Source organism: Euprymna scolopes, chromosome 29, assembly GCF_053919585.1.
Source record: "Euprymna scolopes isolate OS-2025 chromosome 29, ASM5391958v1, whole genome shotgun sequence".
Taxonomy (NCBI): domain Eukaryota; kingdom Metazoa; phylum Mollusca; class Cephalopoda; order Sepiida; family Sepiolidae; genus Euprymna; species Euprymna scolopes.
In genome coordinates this window covers 68,170,871-68,192,577 of record NC_136510.1, presented here as the reverse complement: position 1 = coordinate 68,192,577, position 21,707 = coordinate 68,170,871, and the positions used below count along the sequence as shown (strand labels likewise).

The 21,707-nt window shown below is 37.7% G+C and overlaps 38 non-coding genes across 38 annotated transcripts; all 38 read right to left on the bottom strand.

The window, feature by feature from the left end:
* Positions 1–64: 64 nt before the first annotated feature.
* On the bottom strand, positions 65–146 carry Trnal-uag (transfer RNA leucine (anticodon UAG)). Its single transcript has one exon. It is a non-coding gene; the product is annotated as a tRNA-Leu (tRNA).
* Positions 147–1,223: 1,077 nt separating this feature from the next.
* Trnal-aag (transfer RNA leucine (anticodon AAG)) lies at positions 1,224–1,305 on the bottom strand. The gene has a single exon. It is a non-coding gene; the product is annotated as a tRNA-Leu (tRNA).
* A 139-nt stretch (positions 1,306–1,444) lies between these two features.
* On the bottom strand, positions 1,445–1,526 carry Trnal-aag (transfer RNA leucine (anticodon AAG)). Its single transcript has one exon. It is a non-coding gene; the product is annotated as a tRNA-Leu (tRNA).
* A 167-nt stretch (positions 1,527–1,693) lies between these two features.
* Trnal-uag (transfer RNA leucine (anticodon UAG)) lies at positions 1,694–1,775 on the bottom strand. The gene has a single exon. It is a non-coding gene; the product is annotated as a tRNA-Leu (tRNA).
* A 1,077-nt stretch (positions 1,776–2,852) lies between these two features.
* On the bottom strand, positions 2,853–2,934 carry Trnal-aag (transfer RNA leucine (anticodon AAG)). Its single transcript has one exon. It is a non-coding gene; the product is annotated as a tRNA-Leu (tRNA).
* Positions 2,935–3,073: 139 nt separating this feature from the next.
* Trnal-aag (transfer RNA leucine (anticodon AAG)) lies at positions 3,074–3,155 on the bottom strand. The gene has a single exon. It is a non-coding gene; the product is annotated as a tRNA-Leu (tRNA).
* Positions 3,156–3,319: 164 nt separating this feature from the next.
* Trnal-uag (transfer RNA leucine (anticodon UAG)) lies at positions 3,320–3,401 on the bottom strand. The gene has a single exon. It is a non-coding gene; the product is annotated as a tRNA-Leu (tRNA).
* A 1,077-nt stretch (positions 3,402–4,478) lies between these two features.
* Positions 4,479–4,560, bottom strand: Trnal-aag (transfer RNA leucine (anticodon AAG)). Its single transcript has one exon. It is a non-coding gene; the product is annotated as a tRNA-Leu (tRNA).
* A 139-nt stretch (positions 4,561–4,699) lies between these two features.
* Trnal-aag (transfer RNA leucine (anticodon AAG)) lies at positions 4,700–4,781 on the bottom strand. The gene has a single exon. It is a non-coding gene; the product is annotated as a tRNA-Leu (tRNA).
* A 167-nt stretch (positions 4,782–4,948) lies between these two features.
* Positions 4,949–5,030, bottom strand: Trnal-uag (transfer RNA leucine (anticodon UAG)). The gene has a single exon. It is a non-coding gene; the product is annotated as a tRNA-Leu (tRNA).
* Positions 5,031–6,107: 1,077 nt separating this feature from the next.
* Trnal-aag (transfer RNA leucine (anticodon AAG)) lies at positions 6,108–6,189 on the bottom strand. Its single transcript has one exon. It is a non-coding gene; the product is annotated as a tRNA-Leu (tRNA).
* Positions 6,190–6,575: 386 nt separating this feature from the next.
* On the bottom strand, positions 6,576–6,657 carry Trnal-uag (transfer RNA leucine (anticodon UAG)). Its single transcript has one exon. It is a non-coding gene; the product is annotated as a tRNA-Leu (tRNA).
* A 1,078-nt stretch (positions 6,658–7,735) lies between these two features.
* On the bottom strand, positions 7,736–7,817 carry Trnal-aag (transfer RNA leucine (anticodon AAG)). The gene has a single exon. It is a non-coding gene; the product is annotated as a tRNA-Leu (tRNA).
* Positions 7,818–7,956: 139 nt separating this feature from the next.
* Positions 7,957–8,038, bottom strand: Trnal-aag (transfer RNA leucine (anticodon AAG)). The gene has a single exon. It is a non-coding gene; the product is annotated as a tRNA-Leu (tRNA).
* Positions 8,039–8,203: 165 nt separating this feature from the next.
* On the bottom strand, positions 8,204–8,285 carry Trnal-uag (transfer RNA leucine (anticodon UAG)). The gene has a single exon. It is a non-coding gene; the product is annotated as a tRNA-Leu (tRNA).
* A 1,077-nt stretch (positions 8,286–9,362) lies between these two features.
* Positions 9,363–9,444, bottom strand: Trnal-aag (transfer RNA leucine (anticodon AAG)). The gene has a single exon. It is a non-coding gene; the product is annotated as a tRNA-Leu (tRNA).
* A 139-nt stretch (positions 9,445–9,583) lies between these two features.
* Positions 9,584–9,665, bottom strand: Trnal-aag (transfer RNA leucine (anticodon AAG)). Its single transcript has one exon. It is a non-coding gene; the product is annotated as a tRNA-Leu (tRNA).
* Positions 9,666–9,832: 167 nt separating this feature from the next.
* Trnal-uag (transfer RNA leucine (anticodon UAG)) lies at positions 9,833–9,914 on the bottom strand. The gene has a single exon. It is a non-coding gene; the product is annotated as a tRNA-Leu (tRNA).
* Positions 9,915–10,993: 1,079 nt separating this feature from the next.
* Trnal-aag (transfer RNA leucine (anticodon AAG)) lies at positions 10,994–11,075 on the bottom strand. Its single transcript has one exon. It is a non-coding gene; the product is annotated as a tRNA-Leu (tRNA).
* A 139-nt stretch (positions 11,076–11,214) lies between these two features.
* Positions 11,215–11,296, bottom strand: Trnal-aag (transfer RNA leucine (anticodon AAG)). Its single transcript has one exon. It is a non-coding gene; the product is annotated as a tRNA-Leu (tRNA).
* A 167-nt stretch (positions 11,297–11,463) lies between these two features.
* Trnal-uag (transfer RNA leucine (anticodon UAG)) lies at positions 11,464–11,545 on the bottom strand. The gene has a single exon. It is a non-coding gene; the product is annotated as a tRNA-Leu (tRNA).
* Positions 11,546–12,624: 1,079 nt separating this feature from the next.
* Trnal-aag (transfer RNA leucine (anticodon AAG)) lies at positions 12,625–12,706 on the bottom strand. The gene has a single exon. It is a non-coding gene; the product is annotated as a tRNA-Leu (tRNA).
* A 139-nt stretch (positions 12,707–12,845) lies between these two features.
* On the bottom strand, positions 12,846–12,927 carry Trnal-aag (transfer RNA leucine (anticodon AAG)). Its single transcript has one exon. It is a non-coding gene; the product is annotated as a tRNA-Leu (tRNA).
* Positions 12,928–13,094: 167 nt separating this feature from the next.
* Trnal-uag (transfer RNA leucine (anticodon UAG)) lies at positions 13,095–13,176 on the bottom strand. The gene has a single exon. It is a non-coding gene; the product is annotated as a tRNA-Leu (tRNA).
* A 1,079-nt stretch (positions 13,177–14,255) lies between these two features.
* On the bottom strand, positions 14,256–14,337 carry Trnal-aag (transfer RNA leucine (anticodon AAG)). The gene has a single exon. It is a non-coding gene; the product is annotated as a tRNA-Leu (tRNA).
* A 139-nt stretch (positions 14,338–14,476) lies between these two features.
* Positions 14,477–14,558, bottom strand: Trnal-aag (transfer RNA leucine (anticodon AAG)). The gene has a single exon. It is a non-coding gene; the product is annotated as a tRNA-Leu (tRNA).
* Positions 14,559–14,725: 167 nt separating this feature from the next.
* On the bottom strand, positions 14,726–14,807 carry Trnal-uag (transfer RNA leucine (anticodon UAG)). The gene has a single exon. It is a non-coding gene; the product is annotated as a tRNA-Leu (tRNA).
* Positions 14,808–15,886: 1,079 nt separating this feature from the next.
* On the bottom strand, positions 15,887–15,968 carry Trnal-aag (transfer RNA leucine (anticodon AAG)). The gene has a single exon. It is a non-coding gene; the product is annotated as a tRNA-Leu (tRNA).
* A 139-nt stretch (positions 15,969–16,107) lies between these two features.
* Trnal-aag (transfer RNA leucine (anticodon AAG)) lies at positions 16,108–16,189 on the bottom strand. Its single transcript has one exon. It is a non-coding gene; the product is annotated as a tRNA-Leu (tRNA).
* A 167-nt stretch (positions 16,190–16,356) lies between these two features.
* Trnal-uag (transfer RNA leucine (anticodon UAG)) lies at positions 16,357–16,438 on the bottom strand. The gene has a single exon. It is a non-coding gene; the product is annotated as a tRNA-Leu (tRNA).
* A 1,079-nt stretch (positions 16,439–17,517) lies between these two features.
* Trnal-aag (transfer RNA leucine (anticodon AAG)) lies at positions 17,518–17,599 on the bottom strand. The gene has a single exon. It is a non-coding gene; the product is annotated as a tRNA-Leu (tRNA).
* A 139-nt stretch (positions 17,600–17,738) lies between these two features.
* Positions 17,739–17,820, bottom strand: Trnal-aag (transfer RNA leucine (anticodon AAG)). Its single transcript has one exon. It is a non-coding gene; the product is annotated as a tRNA-Leu (tRNA).
* A 165-nt stretch (positions 17,821–17,985) lies between these two features.
* Trnal-uag (transfer RNA leucine (anticodon UAG)) lies at positions 17,986–18,067 on the bottom strand. The gene has a single exon. It is a non-coding gene; the product is annotated as a tRNA-Leu (tRNA).
* A 1,077-nt stretch (positions 18,068–19,144) lies between these two features.
* Positions 19,145–19,226, bottom strand: Trnal-aag (transfer RNA leucine (anticodon AAG)). Its single transcript has one exon. It is a non-coding gene; the product is annotated as a tRNA-Leu (tRNA).
* A 167-nt stretch (positions 19,227–19,393) lies between these two features.
* Trnal-uag (transfer RNA leucine (anticodon UAG)) lies at positions 19,394–19,475 on the bottom strand. The gene has a single exon. It is a non-coding gene; the product is annotated as a tRNA-Leu (tRNA).
* A 1,077-nt stretch (positions 19,476–20,552) lies between these two features.
* Trnal-aag (transfer RNA leucine (anticodon AAG)) lies at positions 20,553–20,634 on the bottom strand. Its single transcript has one exon. It is a non-coding gene; the product is annotated as a tRNA-Leu (tRNA).
* Positions 20,635–20,773: 139 nt separating this feature from the next.
* On the bottom strand, positions 20,774–20,855 carry Trnal-aag (transfer RNA leucine (anticodon AAG)). Its single transcript has one exon. It is a non-coding gene; the product is annotated as a tRNA-Leu (tRNA).
* Positions 20,856–21,022: 167 nt separating this feature from the next.
* On the bottom strand, positions 21,023–21,104 carry Trnal-cag (transfer RNA leucine (anticodon CAG)). The gene has a single exon. It is a non-coding gene; the product is annotated as a tRNA-Leu (tRNA).
* Positions 21,105–21,707: the final 603 nt, after the last annotated feature.

The following is a 21,707-nucleotide window of genomic DNA, read 5'->3' as shown; positions in this document are numbered from 1 at the left end:
TTGCTCATACACGTGGTATTTGACCCATTTTTCGGTCGGAATTCATGGCAAAAGTGTACACTATTGGCAGCGGTGGGATTCGAACCCACGCCTCCGAAGAGACTGGTGCCTAAAACCAGCGCCTTAGACCGCTCGGCCACGCTACCAGATAAGAACTCGCTAACCTCGCTTCGTTAATCACAACTCATAAATACAACTTTCAACAGACACAAATACATAGTGATTTTACCTCCGACAATCAGGTCATGTTTTTTGTCAAGTTTGTTTGCTTGTTTGTGTACAGTATACATCGCTTCAGCAACTGACATCAAACTTGTCAAACAATCGTCTACCTTAATGCGGCTTTGATTTCGGCATATCGAGGTCAAAACTCAAGTTTTCGTAAAAACTTGAAATTCACTCTTTTCGTTATAACTTCCGGTCTGTTTAGAGCATACACTCACAGCGTCGCCCAGATTTTAGCCAATAAACTTCCGCATATGATATATCTTTGAACTATGAGTGTGAAGTCATCTTTAAAATCATTTTCCATGATCGAAATTATGACGGAGTTTGAAATTCCGATATTTCCAGACATGTTGTATGGATCTGAAGCTCTTTTATAACAGTTACCAACATGCAAATTGGTGACATAATTAGAAAAATAACTTTGGAGTAATCAACGTTTACACGACCTAACTTCGGCAATACTTCATATAATATGGGAAATGAAGGCTCGCATTAGATTAGGCCCATCCTTTCGTTATCAGACGGGCCTATTCAGTATCATCAAATTACGTATGTTCTTCTTTATGTAAATATTATCGTTGGTCAAAGTAAGATTCAAACTTTCCCATACACACACATTCATAATCATGAAATCAACGAGTATTAATTTAACAACTGGTATGCGACAATAATTTCTATTTCTTTTTGGTCATCCATACTTCCACTTAGACTATATTCTTTTTTCAATTATGTATCTTTTCCAATATAATTATTCTCTCTATAAGCCGAGCTGAATTTTAACATTCTCGAATAGTAATTCAGCCGTTACGTTAGAATGAATTTTAAAACTATTAAAACGACGTGTGCTTATATTTTTACTCATATAAGAATTTTTTTCTTTTCCCGTCTTTCCGAAGTAGCACTTTCACAGTATTTTAACTTTTATGATGTTGTAAGATCAAAGCTTGAGCGGAATTGAGTAAAAACAGTTATGGACGTAACTTAAATGTTACACATGATAGCGGTGGGATTCGAACCCACGCCTCCGAAGAGACTGGTGCCTTAAACCAGCGCCTTAGACCGCTCGGCCACGCTACCTGCCCTCTGCATTCGATACTTCGCGTTTTAATCATACTCAATATAAATGTGAAATTTGAAGAAATCCTAAACAAAAATTCGATTTACGTCATTTAAAAGTTTTATTTCTATTGGAATTAACAACCAACGTGTACACTATTGGCAGCGGTGGGATTCGAACCCACGCCTCCGAAGAGACTGGTGCCTTAAACCAGCGCCTTAGACCGCTCGGCCACGCTACCTACCTTACGCTGCAGTTATTTTGCGTTTTCATCACAATCACTTAGCATTTCAAACTTTGACAAGATTTCATCTAAAATTTAATCATTTCATTATACGACCAAATTGCTCATACACGTGGTATTTGACCCATTTTTCCGTCGGAATTTATGGCAAAAGTGTACACTATTGGCAGCGGTGGGATTCGAACCCACGCCTCCGAAGAGACTGGTGCCTAAAACCAGAGCCTTAGACCGCTCGGCCACGCTACCAGATAAGAACTCGCTAACCTCGCTTCGTTAATCACAACTCATAAATACAACTTTCAACAGACACAAATACATAGTGATTTTACCTCCGACAATCAGGTCATGTTTTTTGTCAAGTTTGTTTGCTTGTTTGTGTACAGTATACATCGCTTCAGCAACTGACATCAAACTTGTCAAACAATCGTCTACCTTAATGCGGCTTTGATTTCGGCATATCGAGGTCAAAACTCAAGTTTTCGTAAAAACTTGAAATTCACTCTTTTCGTTATAACTTCGGGTCTGTTTAGAGCATACACTCACAGCGTCGCCCAGATTTTAGCCAATAAACTTCCGCATATGATATATCTTTGAACTATGAGTGTGAAGTCATCTTTAAAATCATTTTCCATGATCGAAATTATGACGGAGTTTGAAATTCCAATATTTCCAGACATGTTGTATGGATCTGAAGCTCTTTTATAACAGTTACCAACATGCAAATTGGTGACATAATTAGAAAAATAACTTTGGAGTAATCAACGTTTACACGACCTAACTTCGGCAATACTTCATATAATATGGGAAATGAAGGCTCGCATTAGATTAGGCCCATCCTTTCGTTATCAGACGGGCCTATTCAGTATCATCAAATTACGTATGTTCTTCTTTATGTAAATATTATCGTTGGTCAAAGTAAGATTCAAACTTTCCCATACACACACATTCATAATCATGAAACCAACGATTATTAATTTAACAACTTGTATGCGACAATAATTTCTTTTTCTTTTTGGTCATCCATACTTCCACTTGGACTATATTCTTTTTTCAATTATGTATCTTTTCCAATATAATTATTCTCTCTATAAGCCGAGCTGAATTTTAACATTCTCGAATAGTAATTCAGCCGTTACGTTAGAATGAATTTTAAAACTATTAAAACGACGTGTGCTTATATTTTTACTCATATAAGAATTTTTTTCTTTTCCCGTCTTTCCGAAGTAGCACTTTCACAGTATTTTAACTTCCATGATGTTGTAAGATCAAAACTTGAGCGGAATTGAGTAAAAACAGTTACGGACGTAAGTTAAATGTTACACATGATAGCGGTGGGATTCGAACCCACGCCTCCGAAGAGACTGGTGCCTTAAACCAGCGCCTTAGACCGCTCGGCTACGCTACCTGCCCTCTGCATTCGATACTTCGCGTTTTAATCATACTCAATATAAATGTGAAATTTGAAGAAATCCTAAACAAAAATTTGATTTACGTCATTTAAAAGTTTTATTTCTATTGGAATTAACAACCAACGTGTACACTATTGGCAGCGGTGAGATTCGAACCCACGCCTCCGAAGAGACTGGTGCCTTAAACCAGCGCCTTAGACCGCTCGGCCACGCTACCTACCTTACGCTGCAGTTATTTTGCGTTTTCATCACAATCACTTTGCATTTCAAACTTTGACAAGATTTCATCTAAAATTTAATCATTTCATTATACGACCAAATTGTTCATACACGTTGTTTTTACCATTTTCCGTCGGAATTCATGGCAAAAGTGTACACTATTGGCAGCGGTGGGATGCGAACCCACGCCTCCGAAGAGACTGGTGCCTAAAACCAGCGCCTTAGACCGCTCGGCCACGCTACCAGATAAGAACTCGCTAACCTCGCTTCGTTAATCACAACTCATAAATACAACTTTCAACAGACACAAATATATAGTGATTTTACCTCCGACAATCAGGTCATGTTTTTTGTCAAGTTTGTTTGCTTGTTTGTGTACAGTATACATCGCTTCAGCAACTGACATCAAACTTGTCAAACAATCGTCTACCTTAATGCGGCTTTGATTTCGGCATATCGAGGTCAAAACTCAAGTTTTCGTAAAAACTTGAAATTCACTCTTTTCGTTATAACTTCCGGTCTGTTTAGAGCATACACTCACAGCGTCGCCCAGATTTTAGCCAATAAACTTCCGCATATGATATATCTTAGAACTATGAGTGTGAAGTCATCTTTAAAATCATTTTCCATGATCGAAATTATGACGGAGTTTGAAATTCCGATATTTCCAGACATGTTGTATGGATCTGAAGCTCTTTTATAACAGTTACCAACATGCAAGTTGGTGACATAATTAGAAAAATAACTTTGGAGTAATCAACGTTTACACGACCTAACTGCGGCAATACTTCATATAATATGGGAAATGAAGGCTCGCATTAGATTAGGCCCATCCTTTCGTTATCAGACGGGCCTATTCAGTATCATCAAATTACGTATGTTCTTCTTTATGTAAATATTATCGTTGGTCAAAGTAAGATTCAAACTTTCCCATACACACACATTCATAATCATGAAATCAACGAGTATTAATTTAACAACTGGTATGCGACAATAATTTCTTTTTCTTTTTGGTCATCCATACTTCCACTTGGACTATATTCTTTTTTCAATTATGTATCTTTTCCAATATAATTATTCTCTCTATAAGCCGAGCTGAATTTTAACATTCTCGAATAGTAATTCAGCCGTTACGTTAGAATGAATTTTAAAACTATTAAAACGACGTGTGCTTATATTTTTACTCATATAAGAATTTTTTTCTTTTCCCGTCTTTCCGAAGTAGCACTTTCACAGTATTTTAACTTCCATGATGTTGTAAGATCAAAGCTTGAGCGGAATTGAGTAAAAACAGTTATGGACGTAACTTAAATGTTACAAATGATAGCGGTGGGATTCGAACCCACGCCTCCGAAGAGACTGGTGCCTTAAACCAGCGCCTTAGACCGCTCGGCCACGCTACCTGCCCTCTGCATTCGATACTTCGCGTTTTAATCATACTCAATATAAATGTGAAATTTGAAGAAATCCTAAACAAAAATTTGATTTACGTCATTTAAAAGTTTTATTTCTATTGGAATTAACAACAAACATGTACACTATTGGCAGCGGTGGGATTCGAACCCACGCCTCCGAAGAGACTGGTGCCTTAAACCAGCGCCTTAGACCGCTCGGCCACGCTACCTACCTTACGCTGCAGTTATTTTGCGTTTTCATCACAATCACTTTGCATTTCAAACTTTGACAAGATTTCATCTAAAATTTAATCATTTCATTATACGACCAAATTGCTCATACACGTGGTATTTGACCCATTTTTCGGTCGGAATTCATGGCAAAAGTGTACACTATTGGCAGCGGTGGGATTCGAACCCACGCCTCCGAAGAGACTGGTGCCTAAAACCAGCGCCTTAGACCGCTCGGCCACGCTACCAGATAAGAACTCGCTAACCTCGCTTCGTTAATCACAACTCATAAATACAACTTTCAACAGACACAAATACATAGTGATTTTACCTCCGACAATCAGGTCATGTTTTTTGTCAAGTTTGTTTGCTTGTTTGTGTACAGTATACATCGCTTCAGCAACTGACATCAAACTTGTCAAACAATCGTCTACCTTAATGCGGCTTTGATTTCGGCATATCGAGGTCAAAACTCAAGTTTTCGTAAAAACTTGAAATTCACTCTTTTCGTTATAACTTCCGGTCTGTTTAGAGCATACACTCACAGCGTCGCCCAGATTTTAGCCAATAAACTTCCGCATATGATATATCTTAGAACTATGAGTGTGAAGTCATCTTTAAAATCATTTTCCATGATCGAAATTATGACGGAGTTTGAAATTCCGATATTTCCAGACATGTTGTATGGATCTGAAGCTCTTTTATAACAGTTACCAACATGCAAGTTGGTGACATAATTAGAAAAATAACTTTGGAGTAATCAACGTTTACACGACCTAACTTCGGAAATACTTCATAAAATATGGGAAATGAAGGCTCGCATTAGATTAGGCCCATCCTTTCGTTATCAGACGGGCCTATTCAGTATCATCAAATTACGTATGTTCTTCTTTATGTAAATATTATCGTTGGTCAAAGTAAGATTCAAACTTTCCCATACACACACATTCATAATCATGAAATCAACGAGTATTAATTTAACAACTGGTATGCGACAATAATTTCTTTTTCTTTTTGGTCATCCATACTTCCACTTGGACTATATTCTTTTTTCAATTATGTATCTTTTCCAATATAATTATTCTCTCTATAAGCCGAGCTGAATTTTAACATTCTCGAATAGTAATTCAGCCGTTACGTTAGAATGAATTTTAAAACTATTAAAACGACGTGTGCTTATATTTTTACTCATATAAGAATTTTTTTCTTTTCCCGTCTTTCCGAAGTAGCACTTTCACAGTATTTTAACTTCCATGATGTTGTAAGATCAAAGCTTGAGCGGAATTGAGTAAAAACAGTTATGGACGTAACTTAAATGTTACACATGATAGCGGTGGGATTCGAACCCACGCCTCCGAAGAGACTGGTGCCTTAAACCAGCGCCTTAGACCGCTCGGCTACGCTACCTGCCCTCTGCATTCGATACTTCGCGTTTTAATCATACTCAATATAAATGTGAAATTTGAAGAAATCCTAAACAAAAATTTGATTTACGTCATTTAAAAGTTTTATTTCTATTGGAATTAACAACCAACGTGTACACTATTAGCAGCGGTGGGATTCGAACCCACGCCTAAGAAGAGACTGGTGCCTTAAACCAGCGCCTCAGACCGCTCGGCCACGCTACCTACCTTACGCTGCAGTTATTTTGCGTTTTCATCACAATCACTTTGCATTTCAAACTTTGACAAGATTTCATCTAAAATTTAATCATTTCATTATACGACCAAATTGCTCATACACGTTGTTTTTACCCATTTTCCGTCGGAATTCATGGCAAAAGTGTACACTATTGGCAGCGGTGGGATTCGAACCCACGCCTCCGAAGAGACTGGTGCCTAAAACCAGCGCCTTAGACCGCTCGGCCACGCTACCAGATAAGAACTCGCTAACCTCGCTTCGTTAATCACAACTCATAAATACAACTTTCAACAGACACAAATACATAGTGATTTTACCTCCGAGAATCAGGTCATGTTTTTTGTCAAGTTTGTTTGCTTGTTTGTGTACAGTATACATCGCTTCAGCAACTGACATCAAACTTGTCAAACAATCGTCTACCTTAATGCGGCTTTGATTTCGGCATATCGAGGTCAAAACTCAAGTTTTCGTAAAAACATGAAATTCACTCTTTTCGTTATAACTTCGGGTCTGTTTAGAGCATACACTCACAGCGTCGCCCAGATTTTAGCCAATAAACTTCCGCATATGATATATCTTTGAACTATGAGTGTGAAGTCATCTTTAAAATCATTTTCCATGATCGAAATTATGACGGAGTTTGAAATTCCGATATTTCCAGACATGTTGTATGGATCTGAAGCTCTTTTATAACAGTTACCAACATGCAAGTTGGTGACATAATTAGAAAAATAACTTTGGAGTAATCAACGTTTACACGACCTAACTGCGGCAATACTTCATATAATATGGGAAATGAAGGCTCGCATTAGATTAGGCCCATCCTTTCGTTATCAGACGGGCCTATTCAGTATCATCAAATTACGTATGTTCTTCTTTATGTAAATATTATCGTTGGTCAAAGTAAGATTCAAACTTTCCCATACACACACATTCATAATCATGAAATCAACGAGTATTAATTTAACAACTGGTATGCGACAATAATTTCTTTTTCTTTTTGGTCATCCATACTTCCACTTGGACTATATTCTTTTTTCAATTATGTATCTTTTCCAATATAATTATTCTCTCTATAAGCCGAGCTGAATTTTAACATTCTCGAATAGTAATTCAGCCGTTACGTTAGAATGAATTTTAAAACTATTAAAACGACGTGTGCTTATATTTTTACTCATATAAGAATTTTGTTTCTTTTCCCGTCTTTCCGAAGTAGCACTTTCACAGTATTTTAACTTCCATGATGTTGTAAGATCAAAGCTTGAGCGGAATTGAGTAAAAACAGTTGTGGACGCAACTTAAATGTTACACATGATAGCGGTGGGATTCGAACCCACGCCTCCGAAGAGACTGGTGCCTTAAACCAGCGCCTTAGACCGCTCGGCCACGCTACCTGCCCTCTGCATTCGATACTTCGCGTTTTAATCATACTCAATATAAATGTGAAATTTGAAGAAATCCTAAACAAAAATTTGATTTACGTCATTTAAAAGTTTTATTTCTATTGGAATTAACAACAAACGTGTACACTATTAGCAGCGGTGGGATTCGAACCCACGCCTCCGAAGAGACTGGTGCCTTAAACCAGCGCCTTAGACCGCTCGGCCACGCTACCTACCTTACGCTGCAGTTATTTTGCGTTTTCATCACAATCACTTTGCATTTCAAACTTTGACAAGATTTCATCTAAAATTTAATCATTTCATTATACGACCAAATTGCTCATACACGTTGTTTTTACCCATTTTCCGTCGGAATTCATGGCAAAAGTGTACACTATTGGCAGCGGTGGGATTCGAACCCACGCCTCCGAAGAGACTGGTGCCTAAAACCAGCGCCTTAGACCGCTCGGCCACGCTACCAGATAAGAACTCGCTAACCTCGCTTCGTTAATCACAACTCATAAATACAACTTTCAACAGACACAAATACATAGTGATTTTACCTCCGACAATCAGGTCATGTTTTTTGTCAAGTTTGTTTGCTTGTTTGTGTACAGTATACATCGCTTCAGCAACTGACATCAAACTTGTCAAACAATCGTCTACCTTAATGCGGCTTTGATTTCGGCATATCGAGGTCAAAACTCAAGTTTTCGTAAAAACATGAAATTCACTCTTTTCGTTATAACTTCCGGTCTGTTTAGAGCATACACTCACAGCGTCGGCCAGATTTTAGCCAATAAACTTCCGCATATGATATATCTTTGAACTATGAGTGTGAAGTCATCTTTAAAATCATTTTCCATGATCGAAATTATGACGGAGTTTGAAATTCCGATATTTCCAGACATGTTGTATGGATCTGAAGCTCTTTTATAACAGTTACCAACATGCAAGTTGGGGACATAATTAGAAAAATAACTTTGGAGTAATCAACGTTTACACGACCTAACTTCGGAAATACTTCATAAAATATGGGAAATGAAGGCTCGCATTAGATTAGGCCCATCCTTTCGTTATCAGACGGGCCTATTCAGTATCATCAAATTACGTATGTTCTTCTTTATGTAAATATTATCGTTGGTCAAAGTAAGATTCAAACTTTCCCATACACACACATTCATAATCATGAAATCAACGAGTATTAATTTAACAACTGGTATGCGACAATAATTTCTTTTTCTTTTTGGTCATCCATACTTCCACTTGGACTATATTCTTTTTTCAATTATGTATCTTTTCCAATATAATTATTCTCTCTATAAGCCGAGCTGAATTTTAACATTCTCGAATAGTAATTCAGCCGTTACGTTAGAATGAATTTTAAAACTATTAAAACGACGTGTGCTTATATTTTTACTCATATAAGAATTTTTTTCTTTTCCCGTCTTTCCGAAGTAGCACTTTCACAGTATTTTAACTTCCATGATGTTGTAAGATCAAAACTTGAGCGGAATTGAGTAAAAACAGTTACGGACGTAAGTTAAATGTTACACATGATAGCGGTGGGATTCGAACCCACGCCTCCGAAGAGACTAGTGCCTTAAACCAGCGCCTTAGACCGCTCGGCTACGCTACCTGCCCTCTGCATTCGATACTTCGCGTTTTAATCATACTCAATATAAATGTGAAATTTGAAGAAATCCTAAACAAAAATTTGATTTACGTCATTTAAAAGTTTTATTTCTATTGGAATTAACAACCAACGTGTACACTATTGGCAGCGGTGGGATTCGAACCCACGCCTCCGAAGAGACTGGTGCCTTAAACCAGCGCCTTAGACCGCTCGGCCACGCTACCTACCTTACGCTGCAGTTATTTTGCGTTTTCATCACAATCACTTTGCATTTCAAACTTTGACAAGATTTCATCTAAAATTTAATCATTTCATTATACGACCAAATTGCTCATACACGTGGTATTTGACCCATTTTTCCGTCGGAATTCATGGCAAAAGTGTACACTATTAGCAGCGGTGGGATTCGAACCCACGCCTCCGAAGAGACTGGTGCCTAAAACCAGCGCCTTAGACCGCTCGGCCACGCTACCAGATAAGAACTCGCTAACCTCGCTTCGTTAATCACAACTCATAAATACAACTTTCAACAGACACAAATACATAGTGATTTTACCTCCGACAATCAGGTCATGTTTTTTGTCAAGTTTGTTTGCTTGTTTGTGTACAGTATACATCGCTTCAGCAACTGACATAAAACTTGTCAAACAATCGTCTACCTTAATGCGGCTTTGATTTCGGCATATCGAGGTCAAAACTCAAGTTTTCGTAAAAACTTGAAATTCACTCTTTTCGTTATAACTTCCGGTCTGTTTAGAGCATACACTCACAGCGTCGGCCAGATTTTAGCCAATAAACTTCCGCATATGATATATCTTTGAACTATAAGTGTGAAGTCATCTTTAAAATCATTTTCCATGATCGAAATTATGACGGAGTTTGAAATTCCGATATTTCCAGACATGTTGTATGGATCTGAAGCTCTTTTATAACAGTTACCAACATGCAAGTTGGTGACATAATTAGAAAAATAACTTTGGAGTAATCAACGTTTACACGACCTAACTGCGGCAATACTTCATATAATATGGGAAATGAAGGCTCGCATTAGATTAGGCCCATCCTTTCGTTATCAGACGGGCCTATTCAGTATCATCAAATTACGTATGTTCTTCTTTATGTAAATATTATCGTTGGTCAAAGTAAGATTCAAACTTTCCCATACACACACATTCATAATCATGAAATCAACGAGTATTAATTTAACAACTGGTATGCGACAATAATTTTTTGTTTTCTTTTTGGTCATCCATACTTCCACTTGGACTATATTCTTTTTTCAATTATGTATCTTTTCCAATATAATTATTCTCTCTATAAGCCGAGCTGAATTTTAACATTCTCGAATAGTAATTCAGCCGTTACGTTAGAATGAATTTTAAAACTATTAAAACGACGTGTGCTTATATTTTTACTCATATAAGAATTTTTTTCTTTTCCCGTCTTTCCGAAGTAGCACTTTCACAGTATTTTAACTTCCATGATGTTGTAAGATCAAAACTTGAGCGGAATTGAGTAAAAACAGTTACGGACGTAAGTTAAATGTTACACATGATAGCGGTGGGATTCGAACCCACGCCTCCGAAGAGACTGGTGCCTTAAACCAGCGCCTTAGACCGCTCGGCTACGCTACCTGCCCTCTGCATTCGATACTTCGCGTTTTAATCATACTCAATATAAATGTGAAATTTGAAGAAATCCTAAACAAAAATTTGATTTACGTCATTTAAAAGTTTTATTTCTATTGGAATTAACAACCAACGTGTACACTATTGGCAGCGGTGGGATTCGAACCCACGCCTCCGAAGAGACTGGTGCCTTAAACCAGCGCCTTAGACCGCTCGGCCACGCTACCTACCTTACGCTGCAGTTATTTTGCGTTTTCATCACAATCACTTTGCATTTCAAACTTTGACAAGATTTCATCTAAAATTTAATCATTTCATTATACGACCAAATTGCTCATACACGTGGTATTTGACCCATTTTTCCGTCGGAATTCATGGCAAAAGTGTACACTATTGGCAGCGGTGGGATTCGAACCCACGCCTCCGAAGAGACTGGTGCCTAAAACCAGCGCCTTAGACCGCTCGGCCACGCTACCAGATAAGAACTCGCTAACCTCGCTTCGTTAATCACAACTCATAAATACAACTTTCAACAGACACAAATACATAGTGATTTTACCTCCGAGAATCAGGTCATGTTTTTTGTCAAGTTTGTTTGCTTGTTTGTGTACAGTATACATCGCTTCAGCAACTGACATCAAACTTGTCAAACAATCGTCTACCTTAATGCGGCTTTGATTTCGGCATATCGAGGTCAAAACTCAAGTTTTCGTAAAAACTTGAAATTCACTCTTTTCGTTATAACTTCCGGTCTGTTTAGAGCATACACTCACAGCGTCGGCCAGATTTTAGCCAATAAACTTCCGCATATGATATATCTTTGAACTATGAGTGTGAAGTCATCTTTAAAATCATTTTCCATGATCGAAATTATGACGGAGTTTGAAATTCCGATATTTCCAGACATGTTGTATGGATCTGAAGCTCTTTTATAACAGTTACCAACATGCAAGTTGGTGACATAATTAGAAAAATAACTTTGGAGTAATCAACGTTTACACGACCTAACTGCGGCAATACTTCATATAATATGGGAAATGAAGGCTCGCATTAGATTAGGCCCATCCTTTCGTTATCAGACGGGCCTATTCAGTATCATCAAATTACGTATGTTCTTCTTTATGTAAATATTATCGTTGGTCAAAGTAAGATTCAAACTTTCCCATACACACACATTCATAATCATGAAATCAACGAGTATTAATTTAACAACTGGTATGCGACAATAATTTTTTGTTTTCTTTTTGGTCATCCATACTTCCACTTGGACTATATTCTTTTTTCAATTATGTATCTTTTCCAATATAATTATTCTCTCTATAAGCCGAGCTGAATTTTAACATTCTCGAATAGTAATTCAGCCGTTACGTTAGAATGAATTTTAAAACTATTAAAACGACGTGTGCTTATATTTTTACTCATATAAGAATTTTTTTCTTTTCCCGTCTTTCCGAAGTAGCACTTTCACAGTATTTTAACTTCCATGATGTTGTAAGATCAAAACTTGAGCGGAATTGAGTAAAAACAGTTACGGACGTAAGTTAAATGTTACACATGATAGCGGTGGGATTCGAACCCACGCCTCCGAAGAGACTGGTGCCTTAAACCAGCGCCTTAGACCGCTCGGCTACGCTACCTGCCCTCTGCATTCGATACTTCGCGTTTTAATCATACTCAATATAAATGTGAAATTTGAAGAAATCCTAAACAAAAATTTGATTTACGTCATTTAAAAGTTTTATTTCTATTGGAATTAACAACCAACGTGTACACTATTGGCAGCGGTGGGATTCGAACCCACGCCTCCGAAGAGACTGGTGCCTTAAACCAGCGCCTTAGACCGCTCGGCCACGCTACCTACCTTACGCTGCAGTTATTTTGCGTTTTCATCACAATCACTTTGCATTTCAAACTTTGACAAGATTTCATCTAAAATTTAATCATTTCATTATACGACCAAATTGCTCATACACGTGGTATTTGACCCATTTTTCCGTCGGAATTCATGGCAAAAGTGTACACTATTGGCAGCGGTGGGATTCGAACCCACGCCTCCGAAGAGACTGGTGCCTAAAACCAGCGCCTTAGACCGCTCGGCCACGCTACCAGATAAGAACTCGCTAACCTCGCTTCGTTAATCACAACTCATAAATACAACTTTCAACAGACACAAATACATAGTGATTTTACCTCCGACAATCAGGTCATGTTTTTTGTCAAGTTTGTTTGCTTGTTTGTGTACAGTATACATCGCTTCAGCAACTGACATCAAACTTGTCAAACAATCGTCTACCTTAATGCGGCTTTGATTTCGGCATATCGAGGTCAAAACTCAAGTTTTCGTAAAAACTTGAAATTCACTCTTTTCGTTATAACTTCCGGTCTGTTTAGAGCATACACTCACAGCGTCGGCCAGATTTTAGCCAATAAACTTCCGCATATGATATATCTTTGAACTATGAGTGTGAAGTCATCTTTAAAATCATTTTCCATGATCGAAATTATGACGGAGTTTGAAATTCCGATATTTCCAGACATGTTGTATGGATCTGAAGCTCTTTTATAACAGTTACCAACATGCAAGTTGGTGACATAATTAGAAAAATAACTTTGGAGTAATCAACGTTTACACGACCTAACTGCGGCAATACTTCATATAATATGGGAAATGAAGGCTCGCATTAGATTAGGCCCATCCTTTCGTTATCAGACGGGCCTATTCAGTATCATCAAATTACGTATGTTCTTCTTTATGTAAATATTATCGTTGGTCAAAGTAAGATTCAAACTTTCCCATACACACACATTCATAATCATGAAATCAACGAGTATTAATTTAACAACTGGTATGCGACAATAATTTTTTGTTTTCTTTTTGGTCATCCATACTTCCACTTGGACTATATTCTTTTTTCAATTATGTATCTTTTCCAATATAATTATTCTCTCTATAAGCCGAGCTGAATTTTAACATTCTCGAATAGTAATTCAGCCGTTACGTTAGAATGAATTTTAAAACTATTAAAACGACGTGTGCTTATATTTTTACTCATATAAGAATTTTTTTCTTTTCCCGTCTTTCCGAAGTAGCACTTTCACAGTATTTTAACTTCCATGATGTTGTAAGATCAAAACTTGAGCGGAATTGAGTAAAAACAGTTACGGACGTAAGTTAAATGTTACACATGATAGCGGTGGGATTCGAACCCACGCCTCCGAAGAGACTGGTGCCTTAAACCAGCGCCTTAGACCGCTCGGCTACGCTACCTGCCCTCTGCATTCGATACTTCGCGTTTTAATCATACTCAATATAAATGTGAAATTTGAAGAAATCCTAAACAAAAATTTGATTTACGTCATTTAAAAGTTTTATTTCTATTGGAATTAACAACCAACGTGTACACTATTGGCAGCGGTGGGATTCGAACCCACGCCTCCGAAGAGACTGGTGCCTTAAACCAGCGCCTTAGACCGCTCGGCCACGCTACCTACCTTACGCTGCAGTTATTTTGCGTTTTCATCACAATCACTTTGCATTTCAAACTTTGACAAGATTTCATCTAAAATTTAATCATTTCATTATACGACCAAATTGCTCATACACGTGGTATTTGACCCATTTTTCCGTCGGAATTCATGGCAAAAGTGTACACTATTGGCAGCGGTGGGATTCGAACCCACGCCTCCGAAGAAACTGGTGCCTAAAACCAGCGCCTTAGACCGCTCGGCCACGCTACCAGATAAGAACTCGCTAACCTCGCTTCGTTAATCACAACTCATAAATACAACTTTCAACAGACACAAATACATAGTGATTTTACCTCCGACAATCAGGTCATGTTTTTTGTCAAGTTTGTTTGCTTGTTTGTGTACAGTATACATCGCTTCAGCAACTGACATCAAACTTGTCAAACAATCGTCTACCTTAATGCGGCTTTGATTTCGGCATATCGAGGTCAAAACTCAAGTTTTCGTAAAAACTTGAAATTCACTCTTTTCGTTATAACTTCCGGTCTGTTTAGAGCATACACTCACAGCGTCGCCCAGATTTTAGCCAATAAACTTCCGCATATGATATATCTTTGAACTATGAGTGTGAAGTCATCTTTAAAATCATTTTCCATGATCGAAATTATGACGGAGTTTGAAATTCCGATATTTCCAGACATGTTGTATGGATCTGAAGCTCTTTTATAACAGTTACCAACATGCAAGTTGGTGACATAATTAGAAAAATAACTTTGGAGTAATCAACGTTTACACGACCTAACTGCGGCAATACTTCATATAATATGGGAAATGAAGGCTCGCATTAGATTAGGCCCATCCTTTCGTTATCAGACGGGCCTATTCAGTATCATCAAATTACGTATGTTCTTCTTTATGTAAATATTATCGTTGGTCAAAGTAAGATTCAAACTTTCCCATACACACACATTCATAATCATGAAATCAACGAGTATTAATTTAACAACTGGTATGCGACAATAATTTTTTGTTTTCTTTTTGGTCATCCATACTTCCACTTGGACTATATTCTTTTTTCAATTATGTATCTTTTCCAATATAATTATTCTCTCTATAAGCCGAGCTGAATTTTAACATTCTCGAATAGTAATTCAGCCGTTACGTTAGAATGAATTTTAAAATTATTAAAACGACGTGTGCTTATATTTTTACTCATATAAGAATTTTTTTCTTTTCCCGTCTTTCCGAAGTAGCACTTTCACAGTATTTTAACTTCCATGATGTTGTAAGATCAAAACGTGAGCGGAATTGAGTAAAAACAGTTACGGACGTAAGTTAAATGTTACACATGATAGCGGTGGGATTCGAACCCACGCCTCCGAAGAGACTTGTGCCTTAAACCAGCGCCTTAGACCGCTCGGCTACGCTACCTGCCCTCTGCATTCGATACTTCGCGTTTTAATCATACTCAATATAAATGTGAAATTTGAAGAAATCCTAAACAAAAATTTGATTTACGTCATTTAAAAGTTTTATTTCTATTGGAATTAACAACCAACGTGTACACTATTGGCAGCGGTGGGATTCGAACCCACGCCTCCGAAGAGACTGGTGCCTTAAACCAGCGCCTTAGACCGCTCGGCCACGCTACCTACCTTACGCTGCAGTTATTTTGCGTTTTCATCACAATCACTTTGCATTTCAAACTTTGACAAGATTTCATCTAAAATTTAATCATTTCATTATACGACCAAATTGCTCATACACGTGGTATTTGACCCATTTTTCGGTCGGAATTCATGGCAAAAGTGTACACTATTGGCAGCGGTGGGATTCGAACCCACGCCTCCGAAGAAACTGGTGCCTAAAACCAGCGCCTTAGACCGCTCGGCCACGCTACCAGATAAGAACTCGCTAACCTCGCTTCGTTAATCACAACTCATAAATACAACTTTCAACAGACACAAATACATAGTGATTTTACCTCCGACAATCAGGTCATGTTTTTTGTCAAGTTTGTTTGCTTGTTTGTGTACAGTATACATCGCTTCAGCAACTGACATCAAACTTGTCAAACAATCGTCTACCTTAATGCGGCTTTGATTTCGGCATATCGAGGTCAAAACTCAAGTTTTCGTAAAAACTTGAAATTCACTCTTTTCGTTATAACTTCCGGTCTGTTTAGAGCATACACTCACAGCGTCGCCCAGATTTTAGCCAATAAACTTCCGCATATGATATATCTTTGAACTATGAGTGTGAAGTCATCTTTAAAATCATTTTCCATGATCGAAATTATGACGGAGTTTGAAATTCCGATATTTCCAGACATGTTGTATGGATCTGAAGCTCTTTTATAACAGTTACCAACATGCAAATTGGTGACATAATTAGAAAAATAACTTTGGAGTAATCAACGTTTACACGACCTAATTTCGGCAATACTTCATATAATATGGGAAATGAAGGCTCGCATTAGATTAGGCCCATCCTTTCGTTATCAGACGGGCCTATTCAGTATCATCAAATTACGTATGTTCTTCTTTATGTAAATATTATCGTTGGTCAAAGTAAGATTCAAACTTTCCCATACACACACATTCATAATCATGAAATCAACGCGTATTAATTTAACAACTGGTATGCGACAATAATTTTTTGTTTTCTTTTTGGTCATCCATACTTCCACTTGGACTATATTCTTTTTTCAATTATGTATCTTTTCCAATATAATTATTCTCTCTATAAGCCGAGCTGAATTTTAACATTCTCGAATAGTAATTCAGCCGTTACGTTAGAATGAATTTTAAAACTATTAAAACGACGTGTGCTTATATTTTTACTCATATAAGAATTTTTTTCTTTTCCCGTCTTTCCGAAGTAGCACTTTCACAGTATTTTAACTTCCATGATGTTGTAAGATCAAAGCTTGAGCGGAATTGAGTAAAAACAGTTATGGACGTAAGTTAAATGTTACACATGATAGCGGTGGGATTCGAACCCACGCCTCCGAAGAGACTGGTGCCTTAAACCAGCGCCTTAGACCGCTCGGCCACGCTACCTGCCCTCTGCATTCGATACTTCGCGTTTTAATCATACTCAATATAAATGTGAAATTTGAAGAAATCCTAAACAAAAATTTGATTTACGTCATTTAAAAGTTTTATTTCTATTGGAATTAACAACCAACGTGTACACTATTGGCAGCGGTGGGATTCGAACCCACGCCTCCGAAGAGACTGGTACCTTAAACCAGCGCCTTAGACCGCTCGGCCACGCTACCTACCTTACACTGCAGTTATTTTGCGTTTTCATCACAATCACTTTGCATTTCAAACTTTGACAAGATTTCATCTAAAATTTAATCATTTCATTATACGACCAAATTGCTCATACACGTTGTTTTTACCATTTTTCGGTCGGAATTCATGGCAAAAGTGTACACTATTGGCAGCGGTGGGATTCGAACCCACGCCTCCGAAGAGACTGGTGCCTAAAACCAGAGCCTTAGACCGCTCGGCCACGCTACCAGATAAGAACTCGCTAACCTCGCTTCGTTAATCACAACTCATAAATACAACTTTCAACAGACACAAATACATAGTGATTTTACCTCCGACAATCAGGTCATGTTTTTTGTCAAGTTTGTTTGCTTGTTTGTGTACAGTATACATCGCTTCAGCAACTGACATCAAACTTGTCAAACAATCGTCTACCTTAATGCGGCTTTGATTTCGGCATATCGAGGTCAAAACTCAAGTTTTCGTAAAAACTTGAAATTCACTCTTTTCGTTATAACTTCGGGTCTGTTTAGAGCATACACTCACAGCGTCGCCCAGATTTTAGCCAATAAACTTCCGCATATGATATATCTTTGAACTATGAGTGTGAAGTCATCTTTAAAATCATTTTCGATGATCGAAATTATGACGGAGTTTGAAATTCCGATATTTCCAGACATGTTGTATGGATCTGAAGCTCTTTTATAACAGTTACCAACATGCAAGTTGGTGACATAATTAGAAAAATAACTTTGGAGTAATCAACGTTTACACGACCTAACTGCGGCAATACTTCATATAATATGGGAAATGAAGGCTCGCATTAGATTAGGCCCATCCTTTCGTTATCAGACGGGCCTATTCAGTATCATCAAATTACGTATGTTCTTCTTTATGTAAATATTATCGTTGGTCAAAGTAAGATTCAAACTTTCCCATACACACACATTCATAATCATGAAATCAACGAGTATTAATTTAACAACTGGTATGCGACAATAATTTCTTTTTCTTTTTGGTCATCCATACTTCCACTTGGACTATATTCTTTTTTCAATTATGTATCTTTTCCAATATAATTATTCTCTCTATAAGCCGAGCTGAATTTTAACATTCTCGAATAGTAATTCAGCCGTTACGTTAGAATGAATTTTAAAACTATTAAAACGACGTGTGCTTATATTTTTACTCATATAAGAATTTTTTTCTTTTCCCGTCTTTCCGAAGTAGCACTTTCACAGTATTTTAACTTCCATGATGTTGTAAGATCAAAGCTTGAGCGGAATTGAGTAAAAACAGTTATGGACGTAACTTAAATGTTACACATGATAGCGGTGGGATTCGAACCCACGCCTCCGAAGAGACTGGTGCCTTAAACCAGCGCCTTAGACCGCTCGGCCACGCTACCTACCTTACGCTGCAGTTATTTTGCGTTTTCATCACAATCACTTTGCATTTCAAACTTTGACAAGATTTCATCTAAAATTTAATCATTTCATTATACGACCAAATTGCTCATACACGTGGTATTTGACCCATTTTTCGGTCGGAATTCATGGCAAAAGTGTACACTATTGGCAGCGGTGGGATTCGAACCCACGCCTCCGAAGAGACTGGTGCCTAAAACCAGCGCCTTAGACCGCTCGGCCACGCTACCAGATAAGAACTCGCTAACCTCGCTTCGTTAATCACAACTCATAAATACAACTTTCAACAGACACAAATACATAGTGATTTTACCTCCGACAATCAGGTCATGTTTTTTGTCAAGTTTGTTTGCTTGTTTGTGTACAGTATACATCGCTTCAGCAACTGACATCAAACTTGTCAAACAATCGTCTACCTTAATGCGGCTTTGATTTCGGCATATCGAGGTCAAAACTCAAGTTTTCATAAAAACTTGAAATTCACTCTTTTCGTTATAACTTCGGGTCTGTTTAGAGCATACACTCACAGCGTCGCCCAGATTTTAGCCAATAAACTTCCGCATATGATATATCTTTGAACTATGAGTGTGAAGTCATCTTTAAAATCATTTTCCATGATCGAAATTATGACGGAGTTTGAAATTCCGATATTTCCAGACATGTTGTATGGATCTGAAGCTCTTTTATAACAGTTACCAACATGCAAATTGGTGACATAATTAGAAAAATAACTTTGGAGTAATCAACGTTTACACGACCTAACTTCGGCAATACTTCATATAATATGGGAAATGAAGGCTCGCATTAGATTAGGCCCATCCTTTCGTTATCAGACGGGCCTATTCAGTATCATCAAATTACGTATGTTCTTCTTTATGTAAATATTATCGTTGGTCAAAGTAAGATTCAAACTTTCCCATACACACACATTCATAATCATGAAATCAACGAGTATTAATTTAACAACTGGTATGCGACAATAATTTCTATTTCTTTTTGGTCATCCATACTTCCACTTAGACTATATTCTTTTTTCAATTATGTATCTTTTCCAATATAATTATTCTCTCTATAAGCCGAGCTGAATTTTAACATTCTCGAATAGTAATTCAGCCGTTACGTTAGAATGAATTTTAAAACTATTAAAACGACGTGTGCTTATATTTTTACTCATATAAGAATTTTTTTCTTTTCCCGTCTTTCCGAAGTAGCACTTTCACAGTATTTTAACTTTTATGATGTTGTAAGATCAAAGCTTGAGCGGAATTGAGTAAAAACAGTTATGGACGTAACTTAAATGTTACACATGATAGCGGTGGGATTCGAACCCACGCCTCCGAAGAGACTGGTGCCTTAAACCAGCGCCTTAGACCGCTCGGCCACGCTACCTGCCCTCTGCATTCGATACTTCGCGTTTTAATCATACTCAATATAAATGTGAAATTTGAAGAAATCCTAAACAAAAATTCGATTTACGTCATTTAAAAGTTTTATTTCTATTGGAATTAACAACCAACGTGTACACTATTGGCAGCGGTGGGATTCGAACCCACGCCTCCGAAGAGACTGGTGCCTTAAACCAGCGCCTTAGACCGCTCGGCCACGCTACCTACCTTACGCTGCAGTTATTTTGCGTTTTCATCACAATCACTTAGCATTTCAAACTTTGACAAGATTTCATCTAAAATTTAATCATTTCATTATACGACCAAATTGCTCATACACGTGGTATTTGACCCATTTTTCCGTCGGAATTTATGGCAAAAGTGTACACTATTGGCAGCGGTGGGATTCGAACCCACGCCTCCGAAGAGACTGGTGCCTGAAACCAGAGCCTTAGACCGCTCGGCCACGCTACCAGATAAGAACTCGCTAACCTCGCTTCGTTAATCACAACTCATAAATACAACTTTCAACAGACACAAATACATAGTGATTTTACCTCCGACAATCAGGTCATGTTTTTTGTCAAGTTTGTTTGTGTACAGTATACATCGCTTCAGCAACTGACATCAAACTTGTCAAACAATCGTCTACCTTAATGCGGCTTTGATTTCGGCATATCGAGGTCAAAACTCAAGTTTTCGTAAAAACTTGAAATTCACTCTTTTCGTTATAACTTCGGGTCTGTTTAGAGCATACACTCACAGCGTCGCCCAGATTTTAGCCAATAAACTTCCGCATATGATATATCTTTGAACTATGAGTGTGAAGTCATCTTTAAAATCATTTTCCATGATCGAAATTATGACGGAGTTTGAAATTCCGATATTTCCAGACATGTTGTATGGATCTGAAGCTCTTTTATAACAGTTACCAACATGCAAATTGGTGACATAATTAGAAAAATAACTTTGGAGTAATCAACGTTTACACGACCTAACTTCGGCAATACTTCATATAATATGGGAAATGAAGGCTCGCATTAGATTAGGCCCATCCTTTCGTTATCAGACGGGCCT